This window comes from Panthera onca, chromosome B2, assembly GCF_046562875.1.
Source record: "Panthera onca isolate mPanOnc1 chromosome B2, mPanOnc1 haplotype 2, whole genome shotgun sequence".
NCBI classification, from domain to species: domain Eukaryota; kingdom Metazoa; phylum Chordata; class Mammalia; order Carnivora; family Felidae; genus Panthera; species Panthera onca.
The window spans coordinates 89,705,888-89,727,055 of record NC_138343.1 but is presented as its reverse complement, the minus strand read 5'-3'; the positions used below and the strand labels follow the sequence as shown (position 1 = coordinate 89,727,055).

Genomic DNA, 21,168 nt, shown 5'->3' with positions numbered 1-21,168 from the left:
GTATATGTTAATTAAATGCAGTTATTAATCATGCTGTTAAGGTATCATGTATTTTAATTTTTTGGCTTTTTTTTTAAATCAGCACTGAGAGATGTATTAAAATCTCCCACTATTACAGTGGATTTGGTTATTTCTTCTTGTAGTGCTAAGTTTTGATTTATACATTTTGAATTTATGTTATCATATGCTTACAAATTTAAAATTGTTATATTTTCCTAATGAATGACCATCTATCTTTAAGAAATATCTCCCTTTATTTCTAATACTACTACTTTCTCAATCTACCTTTCTTTGTAATTAATTTATAAAGTAAGTAATTTATAGTTGGGTTTTGCTTTTTAAAAAACCCAGCCTATCATTATATTTTTTCTTGAAGTTATTTTATAAACCAAGACAGTATATATAATCACATACTCTCTGTTGTCTCTAAAAATGCATATAGTATGAATCCAACAAAATTATTAAATTCAACTCTCAAATGGCAATAAAACTCCATTTATTCTCTTCTTTTCCTTTGTGTAATTATTGTAATGCGTTTTGTGTTTAGGTATAGTATATTTATAGCATTAGATATTTAGGTATTATAGGTAAAATCTGTTTATTTCTTATTTTTAAAATCTTTTTATATTTTCTATTTCTCTTCAGCTTTCATCCTTTGTGCTAACTGCTCTGCTGCTATTTCTAGTTTAGTGTTTGCTTTTGGAATTATCTTATCCTTTATTTCAAATTACTTCTTGAATTCTGTCACTTCATTACTAAATTTTTTCCATTCTGACTTATGTTGTTCTTTCAGCTCTTGCAATATATTCTCAATTTTTAAAAGATTTTTTGAAATAGTATATTACAGTTTTTTTCTGTTTTTAAATGTGTTTGTAATATTTAACTTTAATGATTTGTCTCTCATTTTAATGTGAATTTAATATTAATGAACTTTTATACAGAAGCAAACTTCAAGATAGATTTCAGAGTATCTTTTCATGTTCTTGTGTCATGTTAAAAAAAAAAAAAAAAAAACCTGGCAGCTCTTTTTGAGGTTTTCTAGCTCGGTTTTCCTCCCCCATTTTAATCTGAACCTTCTCTTTCCTTCCTCTCTATTGTCTCTGTCCTCAGCTTTTATTCAGATCTAATTTTTTTCTCCTCACTGTGGGGTTCTGTCATGAATGGAATCATGACTAGTCCATTTTAGGAGTTCTCAAGGACCGGCCTGCTCCGTCCCTCCAGTCCTTATCACCAGACTGCTTGCACTGCTGTTGAATTGGGCAAAATCTCTCCTGGCTGCACTTGTCATGAATATGAATGAATGTGGTTTATGTGGGGACGCTCTGGTCCTCAGGTCTGACAGATGTCTGGTACTTCCCTATGCTTCTTCTCACATGGAAGCTAGTAACTGCTAGGTCTTGTGACTATTAGTAATCTGTTCCTATATTCTTGTATTTTGAAGTTAACAGGGATATTCTGTCACCCATTGTATTGTTTGTGGATATTTTATGTTGCTGTCTAGTTGTCTATCTCTTTTTATGTGGTATTTGGGAAGATCCAAAAATTATGTTGCCACCTCTGCCCCAGTCATCTCAGATTTCCTCCAAATAAGTTAGCAGTTCAAATGTAGTTTTTCTCTCTAAAGTCCTTACGAATTACATAGAAAGTTCCCATGACTTGGAAACTTATAAACATTTTTTAATATCTGCATTTATTACAGGAGAAGCTTTATTGCCTTGGGAAAAATTATAAAATGAATCCACAGTAATTTATAGTTGATTCACAACCCACAAATCATAAATTACTACCTAAAATGAGTTTTTAAATAAAATTTTTATTGATCTTTAGGATAAGGGAAATGACATAAAACCCAACAATGTCAGCAACGTTGTTGCTGGCAATTAATATTTTCTCAGAGTTTATATGTCCTACACACGTTCTGATTGGATTTATATGGATTGATTTATTTAATCCTCACACCAATCTTATAGGACAGGACTTATTGTTATTTTCATATTATGGATGATAAAACTGAGGCACAAGGAGGTTAAATAGTTAGCAATAATCACACAGTCACACAGAGGTAAGTAGGTACCAGCCCACTACTCTACTGTCTTCAAACATGTACTATCAGAAAGAAATATCTTCCAAAAATGGTTTAGAGGGCAAATTTTATTCTTCAGGTACTGTCATTGGAGTAAAATATGCATTTAAAAAATCAATATGGGATTTATAGAACAGAGTTGAATGTAATCCTGAGTAATTCTGCATGTATCTTGAGTCAAGCTAGAATGCTCTCCTAGGCACACAACTTCCTCTCTTCTTGGCTTTTTCTACACTTAGAACAACAGAAAATGGCATCAAGAGTAGGTAGGGAGTCATGGCAACCTTAATTCAGTCGCTTGATCCTGAGAACCAACATGTTTTCTGCCCGGTTTTCAGAAGTGTATAAAGAGGAGTTAGGCAAGCAGCAGGGAAATCGATGTTCTCACCTCACCTGAAACTCTGGGCTGTGCCTGCATAACAGCAGACCACCAAGATTTCAGGTGAACAAGTTCCTCCTTGACTCATACAAATGGGTCTTGACTTTCAATAACAAGGGGTTAATTTAGACAGACATCAGAAACCAACGCAGGCCCCAGTCACAGAGAGAGCCAGGAAAGACCAGAACCAGCAGCTTCTCCTGCAGAAGGCTGTGGTCTGCGTTCCACTCATCTGTTAGTTTTCCTGGTATGTTTTACACATCTTAATTTGTCCCTGTCTCCAAACAACCCACAAAAAAAGATAAGAGCATTTTAAATATATATTTCCTTAAGCTTTTTAATAAGAAAGCATACATGACTTCTCTGCCCCTAAAAGACTTTCAAAGTCTGTAGGCTTTGAAGATACAGAGAGACAGCAAGGTAGAGGCAATTAGAAGAGAATGGGAAGACTCTTCCCCACTCTCCTCCACACAACTTCCCTCAGACCTCTCAGCCTTTATCTACAGATATTACGGAAATATGCAAGACAGAGTTCCTGAAAGGGGCCCTGGAGAGGAGTGGGTTCTGAGTGATGGCATCAGAAAAGGAAGGAGGGGGTAGCACTGTGAGTGAAATACCCACCCAGGTTCGTGTATGGTGGAAATGTATGCATTTCATTAATAGATTATGTCTTCTAATGAGCTGCCACTCTAGGAATTTTGCTTCTTTTTGTGCATCTTTCTAATACCCTAATTTTTGGAAGGAATGGAGAATACGTTGGCAGTAAGTCAGAAGATGGAGTAAAACAACTTTTTATTTTTCCTCTTAAATTGCCCATCAGTCCATACTAAAGCCATCATAGCTCAATGTCAAAGATCTTCTCCTTTTCTGTCTCCCTCTCCTTTAATCACCTCCCAGACAGTCCAGGCTACATTTTCACCTCTCTACCTCTACCCCAAGGTACTAGATTTCACTAATGTTTTACTGTCTGGATTCCCCAGATCTTTCTCATGGAGCTAGGGAGTGAAGGTGGGAGGGTTTTAAATTCTTCAGGTACTTTGAAGCAACATTTACAAGGTAAACATACCCCTATCTCTTATAATATGACCACTTCTCTCAGCATAATGCTAAGGCATTATTGTTACATGGTACCTTTATTCCACTGTGTCAAATATCTACTTCTAATGCTCTAGATTGACATGGGCAGCACTCAGAGAGATAGATGAGCCAGCTCTTCCCCCTGCCCCGCTATGAAGAGGGTTCAGGAGGAGGAAAGCCCTTCCTACCTGGTGCAGCCTTTGAAATCCAGCACAGGTGTTTTGCTAAAGCTCACCAGCCAGGAAATAATTTCCACAAAAGCTAGAAAACGCAGGTTGCAAAGTTCGTCCAGGTTGCTCATGCAAAGACATGGAATACACTAGTTAAGCAAAACAGACCATCTAGTCAAATGGCAGAAAAATTGATTTGGGGCGGTGATTGACAGGGCTAATAGCCAATGATGGAAGCCCCCTGGACAATTCCTTTTCCCCAGGGTTTTCGCCTTTTCTGCTAAAGGTTTTCCTGCCTTTCACCGTGGACCATTTTTATGAATCCCTATGCAGTACCAGGTGCTTGGTACATGTTAACATGCTTATCTGTGGAATGTCATCTTTGTAAATTTGAAGGCTGCTTATAATTAAGGGTAGTTACACCAAGGATGGAATATATAAAGAAGCACGAGTAGTAACAGAACACTCTTTAAAAGATTAGCTCCTGAATATCCTATGTTTTTTCTCAGACATATAATTGCATTATCTATGCTTTCTTCAGGAGACCTAAGTGTGTCCTAAAGTAACTACTGTATCTGAGGCTGGAAATAATAGCCACATCATCCTCTTTCTCCCCTCTCTGCTGCGTCCCAGGAGGCTGAGGCAATACCAGTAATGGAGACACTGGGATATGGGCAAGATACACATTCAACAAGTCCCATGAAGGAAAGCGTGTTTGCTGTGTCACTATGCTCTTCAAAGTCAACTGGGATGATGGCAAAGGGCAACTGTCTTACGACCCTTTACTTTAGTGCAGGAAAACATCCTCCGTGGTCAGAGTTACTCACGTTATACAGGGCAATCATCAAAACACTTCTAAATATCATAATTCACCACTATAGAGACTGTGTTATTAGAGAAAATAAAATTCTTAAGGTAGAATAAGAGGTCAGAGTTAACATGTCATAACAATGCACATATTGCAGTGACCTGAACTTGCTGTTTAAAAGGAAAATTGAGTATAAGCTTTTTCTGTTACATTAACAATCATGTAATCCTCTAAAGGTGGCTTTTACACCATGAAAGATTTAACATTTTCTAGTACATATTAGGAATATTCTTAAATTGAATCTTTTCTTTTATGAGTAGAATGACACCTACTCTTTCTTAAAGCTGCTCCTTTGGAGACCAGTGAGCATACTGGACATGTATTGGTTGACCACTGGTATAGAAAAACCATTCAATTGGCTAAGCACTTTTCAATAAGCATTTCTTGACCACCTACTTTGTGCTGAGCACAGTGAGTGAGACAAAATGAGTCAAAGATCCAGAATATATATGCCTTTCCGAAGAATATACACTCATTGGGAAAACAGCAAGTGTTAAAAAAAATAGAACGTAAGACAAGGCAGAATATGGAGTAGACATAATAAATACCATGGGAGACATTGCAATGAGGAGACCAGGAATGTTAGGGGAGGCCAGGAGTTTGGCAAGAAGGTAGAGAAACCATTCTGAGCAAAATGCCAGAGGGCAAAAGAGCATGGTAGTTGTAGGGCACAGTGAAGAACCTTGATAAATAAGGTTATTCTCATAAGGAAGGGTCAGATGATAAGAAAATTTCAATTCCAGAAAAATGGATTTTTCAGTTGATCCCATAAACAATGGAGTCAGAGTAGTGAAAATGAACCATGCAAGTGGGTGGCAGTGTAGAGAGAAGAGACTCAAAGATTAAGCATGAGCAAACATGAACATTTAGAGCAGGGCTTTTGCAGTAGTATACCCATTACGTGAGTAGACGTTATGGTGAAGTCCATGGGGCTAAACAGAAAAAATAAAACTGGGAATATGAGGGAAGGGCTGATGGATGACAGGGTTGAAAGAAAATCAAGTGCTAAAGATCAGTCCATAGGACAGGGCCTGACAGAGTTAAACAAGGGTTTTTCAATGCAAGGTGTTTGAAAAGGTGGCTAAGAAGTAAGTCTCAGATTCTGAGCCGGGGCGGCTGAGACTTTGAGAGAGAATAAATAAGAGACAGTAGTGGCACAAACACCCTCATGTTGGCTCAGCTGAGACCACACGAAATTGAAATTATGATTACCCAAGGTCAGTTCACTTAATTCAGCAAATCAGGTTTTTAAAAAATCCATCTGACTAGTTTAAGGATACCTAGGAGAGACAGCCGCTTTCCCATACTCGCCTTCTTACCCCCTTGTTTTGGGTATTGTGGAGAACTCGAATCACGAATGAAGAAGGACAAAGCCTTATCAGGGACTGTGGAATATGCTAACCTTTCCTACATTCTCTTCTTTTACAGAAAAGATTGCTGATGGAGCGGACCATATACTTTCAAGGAATAAATATTCTCCATAGGATCATTTGCAAAGGCCAATAAGAAAGAGGACTTCTCATGGAACAACGTGTGGCTTTTCCTAAGCACAAGAAGCCGTTCCTGCCAGGGCATTTCTGCTCACCCCTCACTAGCCTTCTGAATAGCTGTCACTCTCTCTCTTTTCCTGCTCCTGCTTTTAAACCATTTCTTTACTGTTATTACCTCGGCTCAAAGCTCCCATAATAGCTTTTTCCTTAAGCACAGGACATGGAAATCAGAGCGACGATCACAACCGAACAGCTCTGCTGGCGTGAAGGATGGGAAATGCTGGCCTGTGATGACAAACGGGCAGACACACAGTATTATGTCAGAACGGGAGACCCAGGCCACAGCCTCATTCTCGCAATCCGATGCTCTTGTTTTATTTTCAAGCCTGTAAGCTCACAATATTTCCTTGAAGGGGACTGTTCTCGTATGAAAGTCAAAACAAGCAATATTTAGTCTGAGGCTATCAATCATTAATAATTGAATACTGCTTGCACAGCTCCAGGTTGCTGGTGCCATAGAGGTGTTATTCCTGGATGCACTATTTGTATGTGGTCACTGGATCTTCTAATTAAAAACTTCAATAGGGGAGGATTTGAAAAGTATGAAGGTGCTGCCACCTTGAGGATTCTTCCTGCCTGGTTGGAGATTTACCTTTAAAGCAAGGGTAGATTCGGGGTGATATCATTTTATTCTATGAAGAAATTGAACAAACTTGGAATTCCCCAGTTGGGGATGTTGCGGAACCTGGGGACAAGCATCCCGAGGGCTGGCTACACTCTTCAGCCGTATGTCTCAGCACTAGGTGCCACAGGCACCCATCAGAGGCAGTCTTTTGAATTTTCCTTGCCGATGACGGCTCAGACTCACACAAATCTTATCATACAACCCCTCTTTTTTTCCCACCTCCACCTCCCACTTCTCCCATGAGAAGTATAAAATGGCTGGAGAAAAAAAATGATAGGATTCTATTTCACTGAGGCTGAAAATGACATAAAACGAGCAGATAATTTAAAATACAGATTTAATCACAGATAAAGAACTACAAACCCCCCACCTATCCAACTCTCCTAAATGCTGTCAACTCTTTCTGCATTAGTGTTTTAACTACAATAATAGTGCCCTAAAAATGCCCTGCTCAGAAAACAGAGGCATTGGAGATGGATGGGATCCCATTCCCTAAATTTATAACAAGGGGCAGGATGGTTGCCAAATTCATTATCATCTACAAATGAAAAGGCAATGAAGTGTATTATCAAAGGTATTCTTTACCAACTAGCCCCCATTTGATGAGATTTAGTTCTATGTACATTAGACTGATGTATTTTTGAAAAATCAACCTAAACAGGAGGCTGTTAATTTGGGGGAAATTTTTTGTATTTCTTGGCTTTCAGAAGCCCCTACTCATTAAACCTTTAGTATGTTCCCCATGAATTCTTCAGAACATGTTTACCAAGATGCCTGCCTTCCGCTTGCTGAGAAAAAGACTTGAACTTCTACTGAACCTGAGGCTTCAGCACAACTATGGGGCAGAAGTGGTTCCATTTCCCCATTAAAAAGCTTTCATTTGCAAGCCACAGATGAAATTTCATCTGCTTTGCATCAGCGTAGTTTTAACTTGAGAGAACTTGGCACCGCAAACCTCACCCCCATTACTGGTGTTCCCCTTCTGATGGGAAATAATACATTTACGGCTTAGTCTTTATTTTGTTTGTGTGCAAAATAAATAAATTAATTAAACACAGTGGTGCCCTCACAATTTTTCGCCCCTCATTCAAAGCTTGGTCTGGGCTGCTCTCAACTGAGTGTCTCTAGAGTAACAGCCACATGTGGTTTTTGGTCTTTGCGTACTTTGCCAAGCAACCTGGAACTCTGTTGGCACCTACAAGCACCCTCCTGGAGGGCTGAAAATCCACTTCCACAGAAAACACTGTTTTTTATATATGGAAATAAAATGGCCCATTTTAAGTTTTTTCTTAGAAAATGTAATCACAGGACAAATAAGCTTTCTCTTTCTCCATGTTCTTTTAACAAAGGTGCGACCCAGGGGGTACTTACTAGACCCAAAATTCAGTTTAATTTGAGAGGCCCAGAATCATCTTAATGGGACACTGATAGCCATGTACAGAGCTCCTTGGGGATCACTGCAGGACACATCTACGCAATAATAAGTTTTTTGAGAACAGGAGCTGGTCTCTCGCATTTGGAGACTATGTATTTATTGAATAAGGATATAGAAGAATGAGAGAGAAAAAAGAGAAAAGAAAGAGTGCTACTTGCTGGAGAGTGGTTGAGTGCTACCACAATTACCATTGCTCAGAGAGCGCCAGGCACCGAGTGGGGGGCGGGCCCTGAATGCCTGTCTTCATCCCTTGCCCAGAGCAATAGATTCAAGAATTAACCATTTCCAGTTCTCTATGTATAGAATGCAGAAGTAATGGTAAAGTGAATGCACAAGCAACTGGAATAAGCCCCCATTTCATTCCTGCCTTCCTCTTTTGGAGAGGAACTTTTCATCTTCCTGAACCAAGTTCTTGTAACTTAGCTATCCTTAACCATTAGCATTTGCAACTTACCTTAGCTATTACCATTAAAATAAGTGTCTGAGTCAACGTTTATTCTTCCAGGACAGAGAAATGGTTTGGCCATAGAGTATTGAGCCGAACTGAATAGATTTTATCATATAACAGAAAGAGGGCAAATCTTTGCAAAGAGTATACTATAGACATTTTCCACTCAAGTGAAATTTAAAAAGCAAAATGTTCAACTTGTTTTGCAAAGCTAAAAATAAAAGAAGGGAAAAACGCCATCATTGAACTCCTTGACAGATTCAGTCACACTACATCACGGATAGTGTGACTCACATTCCAAACTGTTATCATATCCCACTATTAGAAGCACTTCTTAAAATATCTTAACATTTAACTCAGTGATAAAATCAATTACATGTTATTCATTCTATCTCTTTTCTTCATCTGAAAACAGAAACAAAATGTGACTTAGAATGTAACCACCAATGCGGAGAGCCAGAATTATGAGAATTTCAAGATAAGCAATTCACTTAATCCTATGAATTTATGTCACTGCGTTTAGATTATAATAACATAATAATGGTAACTGGAACCAGGTCTTGTGTGAGAAGCTTCGGGTCCACCACCTCATTTAGTCCTCGGGCATTCTGAGGAAGTCACTCTTACAATTTCATTTTCTTCTGACACTCAACGAGACCATACAACTTCTCCTGAGTGACACAACAGTAAATGGCCAATCAAAATTCAGACAGCCAGAGTCCAGCACCAGAAACCTCCCTGTGAGCCTCCACGCAGTAAAGATCACCCAGTTATAATCACTCACCTACTCTATTTCCATTTCAAGATTCTTATTTACAGTGACTATTAACCTTAGCTCACAGGGTCCTTTGAGTGGTGACTTTTGGCATCTACCATGCCTAAATTCGTTTAGGGAAGTTCTAAAAGAATTTGCTCGTTTTTTTTCTTTTTCTAAGTTACTGGGAATGGAGAAACAGATCAATTTAAACTACCAAATCTATAAAACATCAAAAGAATTTTATTTTAAATGAGCCAAGTCTGCATAATATAGTTTTCTTTAAGTGTTTATTTATTTGGGGCGGGGGGTGGGGGGAAGCCAGGGCAGAGAGAGAGGGAGAGAGAGAATCCCAAGCAGGTTCCGAGCTGTCAGCGCAGAGCCGGACTGGGGCTCAAACTCACGAACAGTGAGATCATGACCTGAGCTGAAACCAAGAGTTAGATGCTGAACCAACTGAGCCACCCAGGTGCCCCTGCAGTATAGTTTTTAGGTCTAAAAGAGGAAGACTGAGTGAAAGAACCAGCAGTTGAACAACGCATTCATTCTGCACTCTGTTAAGCTTCCAAAAAAAGGAAAAAAGCTTAAGGATAAAACTAGTAAACTTTGTTGTAGTTTTATAATATTGGCAAGAGGGAACAGCCTTCTGGCTTTAGAACTGATGCTAGTTAGGAAGAGATCCCTAGAACATTGTTATAATGGTAATGGCAGTACGTCTCTTACAACTTTGTCATACGAAGAACAAAGGGAACTACATAAACCCCATGTCCTCAACTTACTCGTGTGGGTCATCACAGCCTCAGTCTACCCACGAATTTGTAGCATGTGTTGTAATTAATGAGCAGCGTTGTAGTGTGCCTCTTACAGATTTATCATTCATTGTAGATGTTAACTACCACAACAAGTAAAGAAAGAGGGTTGAAAGAGTTCCAAAAAATTGTTCACGGTTCACATAGCGGACAGGCATGTGTAAGGTCAATTTACAACAGAGGGCAGAGGTTGCCATGAGAGCTGTTCCCTTCATTTTATTGAAAAAAAAAAAAAATAGGCACGGCAGACTTAGGAAGTCATTTTAATGACCTTATTAAAAGCTTTATTTGGTAAGTGGTGGTATACAATATATTTTAGTTTTTCTGTAACTAAAATAAATAATAAATAAAAATTCTTAGAAGTTTTGTGACGGCATAATAAAAGCAAACATAAGAGGTTTTGTTCACCTCAAAATGATCCATCTAACGCTTTTTACTCACTCCCTCCCCCCAGTATTGAAGTGAAGGTTTGCAGGGCGCCCTCAGATACAAACATTTTCCACTAGGAAAAAAAGGATCTTGATGCTCTTCAAAAGTAAGATAACATTTAAATTTTTTTTAATGTTTATTTTTGAGAGAGACAGAGACAGAGCTTGAGCGGGGGAGGGGCAGAGAGAGAGGGAGACACAGAATTGGAAGCAGGCTGCAGGCTCTGAGCTGTCAGCACAGAGCCCGATGTGGGGGCTCGAACCCATGGACCATGAGATCATGACCCGAGCCGAAGTCGGACGCCCAGCCAACTGAGCCACCCAGGCACCCCCAAAAGTAAGATAACATTTAAATGCAGATTGCCCACATTGTTTTCTTTTCATATATAGAAAAACAAATGTGTGTGTGTGTGTGTGTGTGTGTGTGTGTGTGTGTGTGTGTGTGTGTTTCCACAAAACACTAACTCCATTCCTATATTTCCTGCAGAACCCTGGAGAAATATCAACCCTTCCTTGCTTTCTCAATATTCCTTGGCTTCAAGTGGCTTCCAGTACTTTTCATATTCCCCTCAAACCCTGGGAGAGTTTGACAACAGTTTCACCGACTAGAATTTTAAATATCAAATTTGTGAAGATCATGATATTATTTATAGACTATGTATAAAATGTACCTGAAACATTTTCCTACCTTTAAAATTAGATGAATGCGGTCTAATTTTAAATTATATTTGGCCAAGGGTGCTTTTGTTGCTTGGGATTTTATTTATGATCTAGGCTGTGGCCATCGTTTGAATAAGATGCCTTGCCTGTGAAGAGCTTGGCCTGATGAAAGGGATAAATCACCTCTTATTCATGATGCTGCATACAACATGACATAAGCCACCTTGCTGCTTATTCTGGGCACTTCATTATTCCCATTGCTGTCAGACTCCTTGGTAATCCTGTTTTAGAAACCTGAACAAACTTGAAGAGTCACAGAGCACTGAGACACTCCTTCCCTGAAAGGTAGTTGGATAAGCCACCTCTTCTCTCAGACAAGTATAAGGAACTTGGCTTATTCATACACTTGGCCATCTTTAACCATTTTTAGACAAGCAAGCCCACCTTCCCTTTGCAGGGTTTTGAGGGTGAATTTTCTTGCGTGTTTGCACTGGCTCCTTCATCGATGTATTTTCCTTTCTAACAAAATACCATCACCTTGTGTCAGCTTCTTTACCCATGGCCTGACTCTTCCGTAAGAAATGATTCCTGGGATGGTCAAAGGGGCGGTCTGTCTCACGCATCATCATGAAGAACTCTTCAATCTCTGGAAGCTATATTATGTTTCAAGTCCTCCTTCCAAAATAATTGGGTTTTTTTTAGAAAATAGCCAACAGTAACTTTCACTACTATGTTTTACTGAAAGGAAGTCTCCTGGCCTACACAATAAAAACAGAGAAACAACTCCCTCCCTGCCAAAGACACAGTTAAGTGACATCCAGGAGAGGCAGTGGCCTAAGGTGGAAAGAGCTCCTGAGTAGAACACGGGCTGCCTACTAGACTGGGTGACCTTGAGTAAACACTGAACTACTCTGAGCCTCTAGAAAATGAGGATCTATGTGAGGTGATCCCTAAAACTGTCTCCAGTCTTATATATAAATATAATAGCTTTATAAATACGACAGATGGCACAAGCTTTGATGTTTGACTGTCTCCTGTGCACACATACCTGTCCTTATTTCACATATTTATTCCATAACAACTCTTCTATTTTATTTTTTTTTAATTTTTTTTTCAACGTTTTTTATTTATTTTTGGGACAGAGAGAGACAGAGCATGAACGGGGGAGGGGCAGAGAGAGAGGGAGACACAGAATCAGAAACAGGCTCCAGGGTCCGAGCCGTCAGCCCAGAGCCGTCAGCCCAGAGCCCGACACGGGGCTCGAACTCACGGACCGCGAGATCGTGACCTGGCTGAAGTCGGACGCTTAACCGACTGCGCCACCCAGGCGCCCCACAACTCTTCTATTTTACTTCTTGTCTGATAACTAAACCATGCAGGTAAATCCAATTAGGGACCGGCTTTCTCTCTGGGCACCAGCAGAGCAACCAGCTGCTGATCATTAGTGCCCCTCCACATCTAGGTAGTTCTACTAAAACTAATTAGAGGGCTTATATCAGGACTTTTAACAAAACGATGTTGTCTTTGAATAACTCCAAAGTGGTATGGACAAAATGATAAGCAGCTTTCTTAGACACTGAGTGAAACACTGAACAAATTACAGTATCCGTAAGTGAGCCAGCTGTTGGCAGCCGCAATTTCTCCCCCCATATCCTTCCCTGCTAATGAGTTAACCCATTTCAACACGCTTCTTCTGTCTTCTTGGGTGCCTTCTTCACGAGGCTCTCATGAGTTGTAGTAGAGGAGGCTGGGTGACACCGTCTGTCCACGTTGGTATGAATGCTGAGGGCACAGACATTTCTCAGTTTGCAAATTGCATGATTATTGTTGGAGCTATTTGTGGAAAATTCTTATAACTTTGTTCCTCTGCCTCTTCCGTCTGCCCTGTTTATAGGCAGCTGTCTTCTGTGTTCTCTCCTCCTCTGGACTCTGGCTTTCTGAGACAGCCTTCCCCACACTCTGCCCTGTCCTGCCCTGCCCTGCCCTGCCCTGCAGCAGACAGTGGCTGCTTCAGCTCTCTTCCTGCCCTTTTCTCCAATATGGGCGGGAAATCATCTATAAAACAAGAAGCTAAACTAGGTAATTAATAAAACCCAACCAGCCTACTTACGTAGGTAACCATTTGGGGTTGTCCACACAGATTCCGAAGTTCTTGGAACTTACTGAGGAGTTGAGGTTCCTTACCACTCAAATGATGATTTGGTGGGAAGGACAAACTCTGGGGGCATGCCAACATAGGAAAAAAGATGCCTCTTGGAAGCTGAAAGGAGTTTGTCTGTAATTCATTTCTCTTCATTTTAAAGCATTCCCAGACCATATGGAAGTCCATAGAGTCTTCCTTACCAGTACATGTAGATAATAATTATAAGCAATGTTTTTTGAGCACTTACTATGTGCCTGACCCTATACTGAGTGCTTTATTCATCCTCACAGCCAGCCTTTAAGGAAAGTACCATTATTATACTCATTTCACAGATGGTAAAAATGTGGGTCAGAGAGGTTAAGTCATTTGCCCAAGGTCACATAGTAGCAAACAGCAGAGCTGGGCTTCCAAATTAGGCAACCTGACTCCATGGCATACACCCTCAAACTCCTTGCATTCTACTGCTTCTTCATATGAGTTTTGTATGCACAACAATTTGGTTGGAATCATGTGTGCATGTCATGGGGGGGGGGGTTTGAAATGGTATAATTCCATCGAATAGCAAGTGATTACCTGGATTCTCTTTCCCCCTTTCAAAACAACTGCTTGCCAAAAGCACATCTTATTTGTTTAATTTATTGGTTCCTATAAATCTAAAGTTGGCAGAACTGCTCTTCCAAAATTATCCATCCTGATTTGGGTTGGGAAACAAAGATTTTCATCTGGTTTGGGATGGGTACAGGCACTTTAAGAGGGTGCCATGTGAATCACAAGAAATAAAAAAATATAAGAGACTTGATCTTTTCTTATAGGAAAGAAAACTGAGGCCCAGGAAAAATGAGGGACCTGTCTGGGTTCAGAAAGTTTGTTAGTGATAGAGCCTAAATGTCCATCAACTGATGAATGGATAAAGATGTGGTTTATAAATACAATGGAATACTACTTGGCAACGAGAAGGAATAAAATCATGCCATTTGCAGCAACGTGGATGGAACTGGAGGGTATTATGCTGAGTGAAATAAGTCAGTCAGAGAAAGCCAGATTTCATGTTTTCACTCATATGTGGATCTTGAGAAACTTAACAGAAGACCATGTGGGAAGGGAAGGGGGAAAAATAGTTACAAACAGAGAGGAAGGGAGGCAAACCATAAGAGACTCTTAAATACAGAGAACAAACTGAGGGTTGGTGGGGGGGGTGAGGGAGAGGGGAAAATGGGTGATGGGCACTGAGGAGGGCACTTGTTGGGATCAGCACTGGGTGTTTTATGTAAGCAATGAACCACAGGAATCTACCCCAAAAACCAAGAGCACACTTTACACGCTGTGTGTTAGCCAATTTGACAATTAATTATATTCAAAAAAATAATAAAACACTTTGAACTTAAAGAAAAAGAATAGAATTAGAATCACTGATTTTTCTCCTTTAAAATTCTTTCTAGAAATGGATGGTGCTTCTTACCTGGTAGAATCTGAAAATATCTAAAATAGCTACAATAAATGTCATAGCCCTGCTACTGTCAAAGGACTTATATTTTTGATAACATGGTATATCTTTTCCTTTCTTTCTAGCATCAGTGTCCAAGGGAAAAGAATATGGGAAACCAGCAACCATAGCTACTGTACCTCTTTTGTCACCGCGACACTGAGAAAGCAGTCCCTCACACTCATTTCTGGACCAGAGAGGTTACGGCAGATACTAGAGTAAGGGAACATGATGAACAAAGCAGAGCCAGATTTACCACCTGTGAGCTGGCAGTTGTATCACCTAATCCAGTCATATTCATGGCGCATTTCCCTTAGAAGTGCTCTTAAATCTTACCAGGCCTTTTATTAGTCAACCTTCCTGGAGTTGAATCAGGAGAAAAAGGTATATAAAAAAACATACTCCCTCTGTCCCCAAATCCTCAGTCTCAGATATGCAAATAACCCAAGTCAATTATTAGACCTCCCTCCATGCCCTCTTCCCAAAGATAGGCACGAAATCCTTTCCAAATTATTTGTCTATGGAAAAGAATTTATTCAATAAATTTAATAATTTACTCATTTCCTCAGCTTGGGTGCCCCCATCATGCAGCTTGTCTGTGATGTTCACTTGCTGTGTTACTGGATCTGCTCTGCTTCTCTCTGACCTTTCAGTTCAACCTCTGCCCCCCAATGATTGTAGTGTACCTGTCGCCATAGCCCATTTCTCATGAGGGAGAATCTGGCCAATCAGTGAATTGATAGACCATGGAGATGTGTCCATCCCTGGTCCAAGAACCATAGTGGCTGGAAAAGCAGTAAGCCTGCTTTAAATTCAGTAAATTTCAACGAAAAGTATTAAGACATCAAACTGAAATGAAGAAAAAGATATGAGTAGTATTATAATGCTCTGAATAATATAGTTCAACCCTTTATGCTGGAATAAGATCAATCCCAATATATATAAAACCAGATAGTCTATTCAAAGTACAGCATCACTTTATGTAAAGAGAAGTATTCTAGAAACTCTCCAATTTTTACCTCATGGGATTTTACTGTGCTTAAATACAAAAAGGAAGGACAAGAAGCATTTACTCAGTCTGGAGTTCAGAGACAGAAAAGGACCATGTGGCTTTCAAGGTATAGAGATGGCAGTTCCATTGTTTCCTGAGGACTGGTGTTCCCCAGCTCCCATCTTGACAGTTATATTCTCTTCTTTTGAGTTCCTTAAGCTATTCCTGTAGTCTTTAAATTATTTCCCTTTTGCTTAAGTCAAGTAGGCTTGTGGAGTTTTGTTTCTTTTTAACCAAATTCTAACTGGCAAGTCTACATGATCACCCCTATTCAAAAGTTTTATTTGTTTGTTTAATCATTCTTTCACTATAATGGTGAAACACGGGAGTCTCAATTAGAAAGAGACAAAGTTAAATGCGTCCACAATTTGAAAGGTCTTTATTTAGAATGTTTCTACACCAAATCTATGTCCGTGTGTGAAATCAGATTAATTAGCAATATGGTTAGTGTGAATTCTGCTACCATCACAGAAGTCATTTGTTGAACAGGAAATACATGTAATTTCAGGCTTCAGATTAAACTAGTTACCATCTGGCAAAGCTGAATCTCCACAGCCAAACTCAGAGAGCTCAGGTTCAGTAAATAGAAGCCTAGCACCTGATATTTCCAAATCAGAATGTATACTATACTTTTAATATCAGGCATCATAAATATAAAAAGCAAAGACACACACACACACACACACACACACACACACACACACACACACACAATTTAAGAGTAAGCAGCACCACATAGTGGTAAGATAGGGAATAGCCACTGTGGGAGAGATGCGCGAGCATTTGTTCCCTTGGAGACAGAGGACTGGTTCTTTGTTATTTTTCCAGAGCCTTAGATGTGATCACTGCAGTGTTATTTTCTGTGAGAAACCATTTTTATGATGTTTTCACTTTTTGACCTCTGGACAAAAACAATTGTTGGCTAAATTTCAAACTCACAGATGAAATGCTAACAATGAAAAAATAGTTGTCGTATTTTGCCATGTGTGTTTGTGTTTATTACAACCAACTGCATTTCAAAAAACAAAGATTGAAAAAGTGTTATTGCCCGAGGACTTTCCTTTTATGCTTTGGGACAGAGAACATTTTACTGCTAAATTTAATCTACTGAAAATCAAATTTAATAACTGAAAAATTAACAGAAATGTAACCATGGGCATTATAGTGATCACATTAAATAAATGAAAGTAAAATACACCTGTAATATGGTAAATTTAGCTAAAATTTGGCTTATAATTTATTCTGTGTATGAAGTATAAAACAATGATCTGAAAAACATTCCTACTTCTTTCAGTCTAAAGATATTGCTTCTTCAGTCCTTTGAAGTATAAAGACCATAATTTCTAGAATGTATTCTGTTTGTGTCACAATGAGATGTTCATCTTTCCTCAACAATGCTTGATCTCTTAATACCTTCACTGACACCCTCAGTGGACAGCCTTCCTAGGCATTTCTCCATAAGTGAAGAGTTTTCAAGAGAACTTCAGCAGAATCACCGGTGTCTAAAGAGTCATTTTCTCATTATTTAACTTTTAAAGCCTTTTTGCTATTGAAGGAAACATGATTAGCATCAGAGCTGCAAAATAATCTGTAGTTGAGAAGAATGCACGGTCAGGACCAGCAAAACTCTGATAGCATCTCTGAATGGTTAAGAGAGCATAAAAGTAAAGACAGTCCTTAGCACAGTTGAGTGACATACTGAGTGATGCCAGCCGAGTGTTTTCAGTACTTTTACACTCTTCATATCCCAGAACACAGAGAATGAAAGGTCCTGTATTGTCCACATTTCCATATTTTCTCTACATTTTTTGATGCTCTGGAGCCTCACCAGCCATGGGGAGATGGCCCCTGGGGGCAATCACTTGTCTGTAAGAACCCCTTTCATATGCGAACCAACCAATCCAGAACCCTTACTCTCCAATTACCTCTTGAACTGAAATTTCAAATACCAAGCCACCACCCACCCTACTGCCCCCAGTCACCTCAGGACTAGGCAAAAGACAGTTCAGAACAACCCATACACCCCTGAGCCTGCTGGAATTATTCACACTAGCCAATCCTAACCCTGCTTACCTTGCTTTGCGCATTCTTTCCCACAGAAAACACAGTAAAGGCTTTTGCCCATTCTTTCCCTTGCTTTCCCTCTACTTACTGACAAACTCCAGTGCTTCCCATGTGGACCTGCGTGGCATGCCTAGCCTCCTGCTTCTAAAGACCTGTGAGTATAAAATTTCCTTCCTTCACCATAGTCCTTTCCATGTCTATGTGTCTTACCATAAAACAAATTAAAACAGCTCCTGGGTACATTTTAAAGCAGGTTCCTGACAATGTAGTGCTCTCTCATCTCCATCATTTTCATTTCCTGATACCTCTCTAGTCTCCCAAATTATGTGAAAGTATGTTTTGTCCAGGACTGTGTGTGGATTTGCCCAAGAGATGTATAACGAGAGGATGATTACTCTCTTTGTTACTTTGTTTGTGGATCTTATTTATGCCATTGAGAAAGTTCTCCCATAAAACTTAGCCCAAACAGGGATTCTGAAACCATGCTTTCTGGGGCTTTATGACCCAAATTTAATTTCTTACTTTGAAATTTGATTATGGCTCTGGTCTCTGTATTAGTTCCAACCATTTTTTATTGCACTGACTTTTAACTGATTTTAAAGTGCTAAAACAAATATAAAACTGATTAAATAACCAAGGCATTAATTTGGTGGTAATCAATAGTCGTCACATTTACGTATTTGCCTCACGTGGCTTGATGCATTTGGCATATTGTGACATATTATATTTTGACTAAATAATTAACTTCCAGTCTGCCTGAGACATCGTTTCACTCTCCTCAGACCTTGTGCCCAATTGACTCTGCTGCCCAATTTCCTCTCTTGGATTCGGAGTGCCCCAAGGCTCAGCCTGTTTCATTTGTGTAACTAAACACTGTTCTCCTAGGGTTACATTTAATTAAAACAGCGGTATTTAAGAGAAATATTTCACTTCTTAGGTCTAAACCATCCTTTGCTAGTATAATTACTTCATAAAAATCACACTGTGGCAAGATAGGGAAAAGACAGATGCAATTATGGAATCACTCTCTGAAAGCTGGAGAATAAAATCATCAGGAAGCAGCTGTCATTTTTTTTTGCCTTGTTTCTACTTAATAAACTTATACCCCAACTATATCAACAAAATACCATCCACAGTAGGTGCCCAGGTCTTTCTTGCTGAAAGAAAACAGCTTCTGAATCTTATATGTGTGTAGGTGTGTTGTACGTGTGTATGCATGTGTGTGTATGTGTACTCACGTGTGGCTGAATGAATGTGTGTGTGCGTGTGTGTATGTCGAGGGCACTATCATTAATTAAGCTCCTCCTACACACAAGGCACTTTGCTTAACCACCACACATTTTTTCTCTTATTTAATTCTTACAATTCTAATAAATATTATGATTCTTAAAATCACAGCCCTGTGCAATGAATTTTCAACTTTAAATGTTCTCAGTAATATAAAGATAAACAAGAGTGGATGTTTCTGTTTAAATAGAGAGAAATTAACTGCTGAAGTGAAAAATGTCTTAGAAACTCTACTTACTTTATAAGGAAGTTAACATTTCTGTGCCAGGCCCTACGTTAAGAATTTTATATATGTTTTCTCATTTGAGGCTTTCAACAATTAATGAGATGGGGTTTATTATTCTCTTTTTATTGTTGAGGAAAATCAGGCTTCCGACAGGTAAAATGATTTTTTACGTTTATTTAATTCTATTCTCCTGCATTTTTTGTCAAGGATGGTGAGGTAGACATCTTCGTCAAGATGGTGAGATATTTTAAGATCTTAACTGAGGTTACTTTTTGTGAATTTTCTTGATTTGCCTGTGGGACTCATGGCTTCAGGGGAGTGAGCAGACACTGCTTTCCAGAGCTCACAGAGAAGCCCAAGCCATGGCCAAGATGGCGCCTGAGCAGGAAAAAGCAATCATCCAGGCCAAGACTTCCCAAACTCACTCTGGTGAAGGACCAGTTACTTTTTTAATAAAAATAAAATAATATAAATAAAATAATAAAAATGAACTTTCAGGTATATGAGATAGAAAATCCAAAGATATCAAAAATACAAGCCCCAAGTTTTAATTATTAAATTCAGATTTCTACAAAAGTTTCTGAATGTTTACTCTCAATTCCTGTCTGATCTCATTGATAACTAGCAACAGTAATTTAAATAGTTTTATTTACTAGTATCATGTCCATATAACACCCTTTTTATAGCCCTGGTCCAGGCCACAGGCCTTAGTGTAGCCATTCAGAGTTCTACTCACCTTAGTTTGGGGTGGGGACCAGTCAGGGATTCCTGGTCCGTAAGAAGACAAAGAAGAAGTATGTAAAGAAATGATAGACTAAAGAACCCTGTGACTGGGTCAAGAAGGACACAGAGCATGGATTATACAATTGGAAGCCGAAGTAGAACCAAGCATCCATGGAAGACAAAGTGGAGGCAAAAGTCAATCCCTAAGACTTGGTGAGGTGAGTCACACCTCAGGGAAGACCTCTGAGGGCAGGAGATCACCAGGGATAAGAAATGTACTCTTCTGGGAAAGCAAGCTGGTGCAGCCACTCTGGAAAACAGGATGGAGTTTCCTCAAAAAACTAAAAATAGAACTACCCTACGACCCAGCAACTGCACTACTAGGCATTTATCCACGGGATACAGGTGTGCTGTTTCGAAGAGACACATGTGCCCCATGTTTATAGCAGCACTATCAACAATAGCCAAAGTACGGAAAGAGCCCAAATGTCCATCGGTGGATGAATGCATAAAGAAGAAGTGGTATATATATATACAATGGAGTATTACTCGGCAATCAAAAAGAATGAAATCTTGCCATTTGCAACTACATGGATGGAACTGGAGGGCATTATGCTAAGTGAAATTAGTCAGTCAGAGAAAGACAAAAATCATATGACTTCACTCATATGAGGACTTTATGACACAAAGCAGATGAACATAAGGGAAGGGGAATAAAAATAATATAAAAACAGGGAGGGGGACAAAACAGAAGAGACTCATAAATATAGAGAACAAAATGAAGGTTACTGGAGGGGTTGTGGGAAGGGGGATGGGCTAAATGGGTAAGGGGCATTAAGGAATCTACTCCTGAAATCATTGTTTCACTATATGCTAACTAATTTGGATATAAATTTTAAAAAATA

The 21,168-nt window shown here is 39.3% G+C and overlaps 1 long non-coding RNA gene across 8 annotated transcripts in view; it reads right to left on the bottom strand.

Annotated features, from left to right (window-relative positions):
• Nucleotides 1-21,168, bottom strand: part of LOC132667423 (uncharacterized) — a 57,868-nt gene that overhangs the window by 34,544 nt on the left and 2,156 nt on the right. The gene's annotated exons all lie outside the window — the stretch shown is intronic.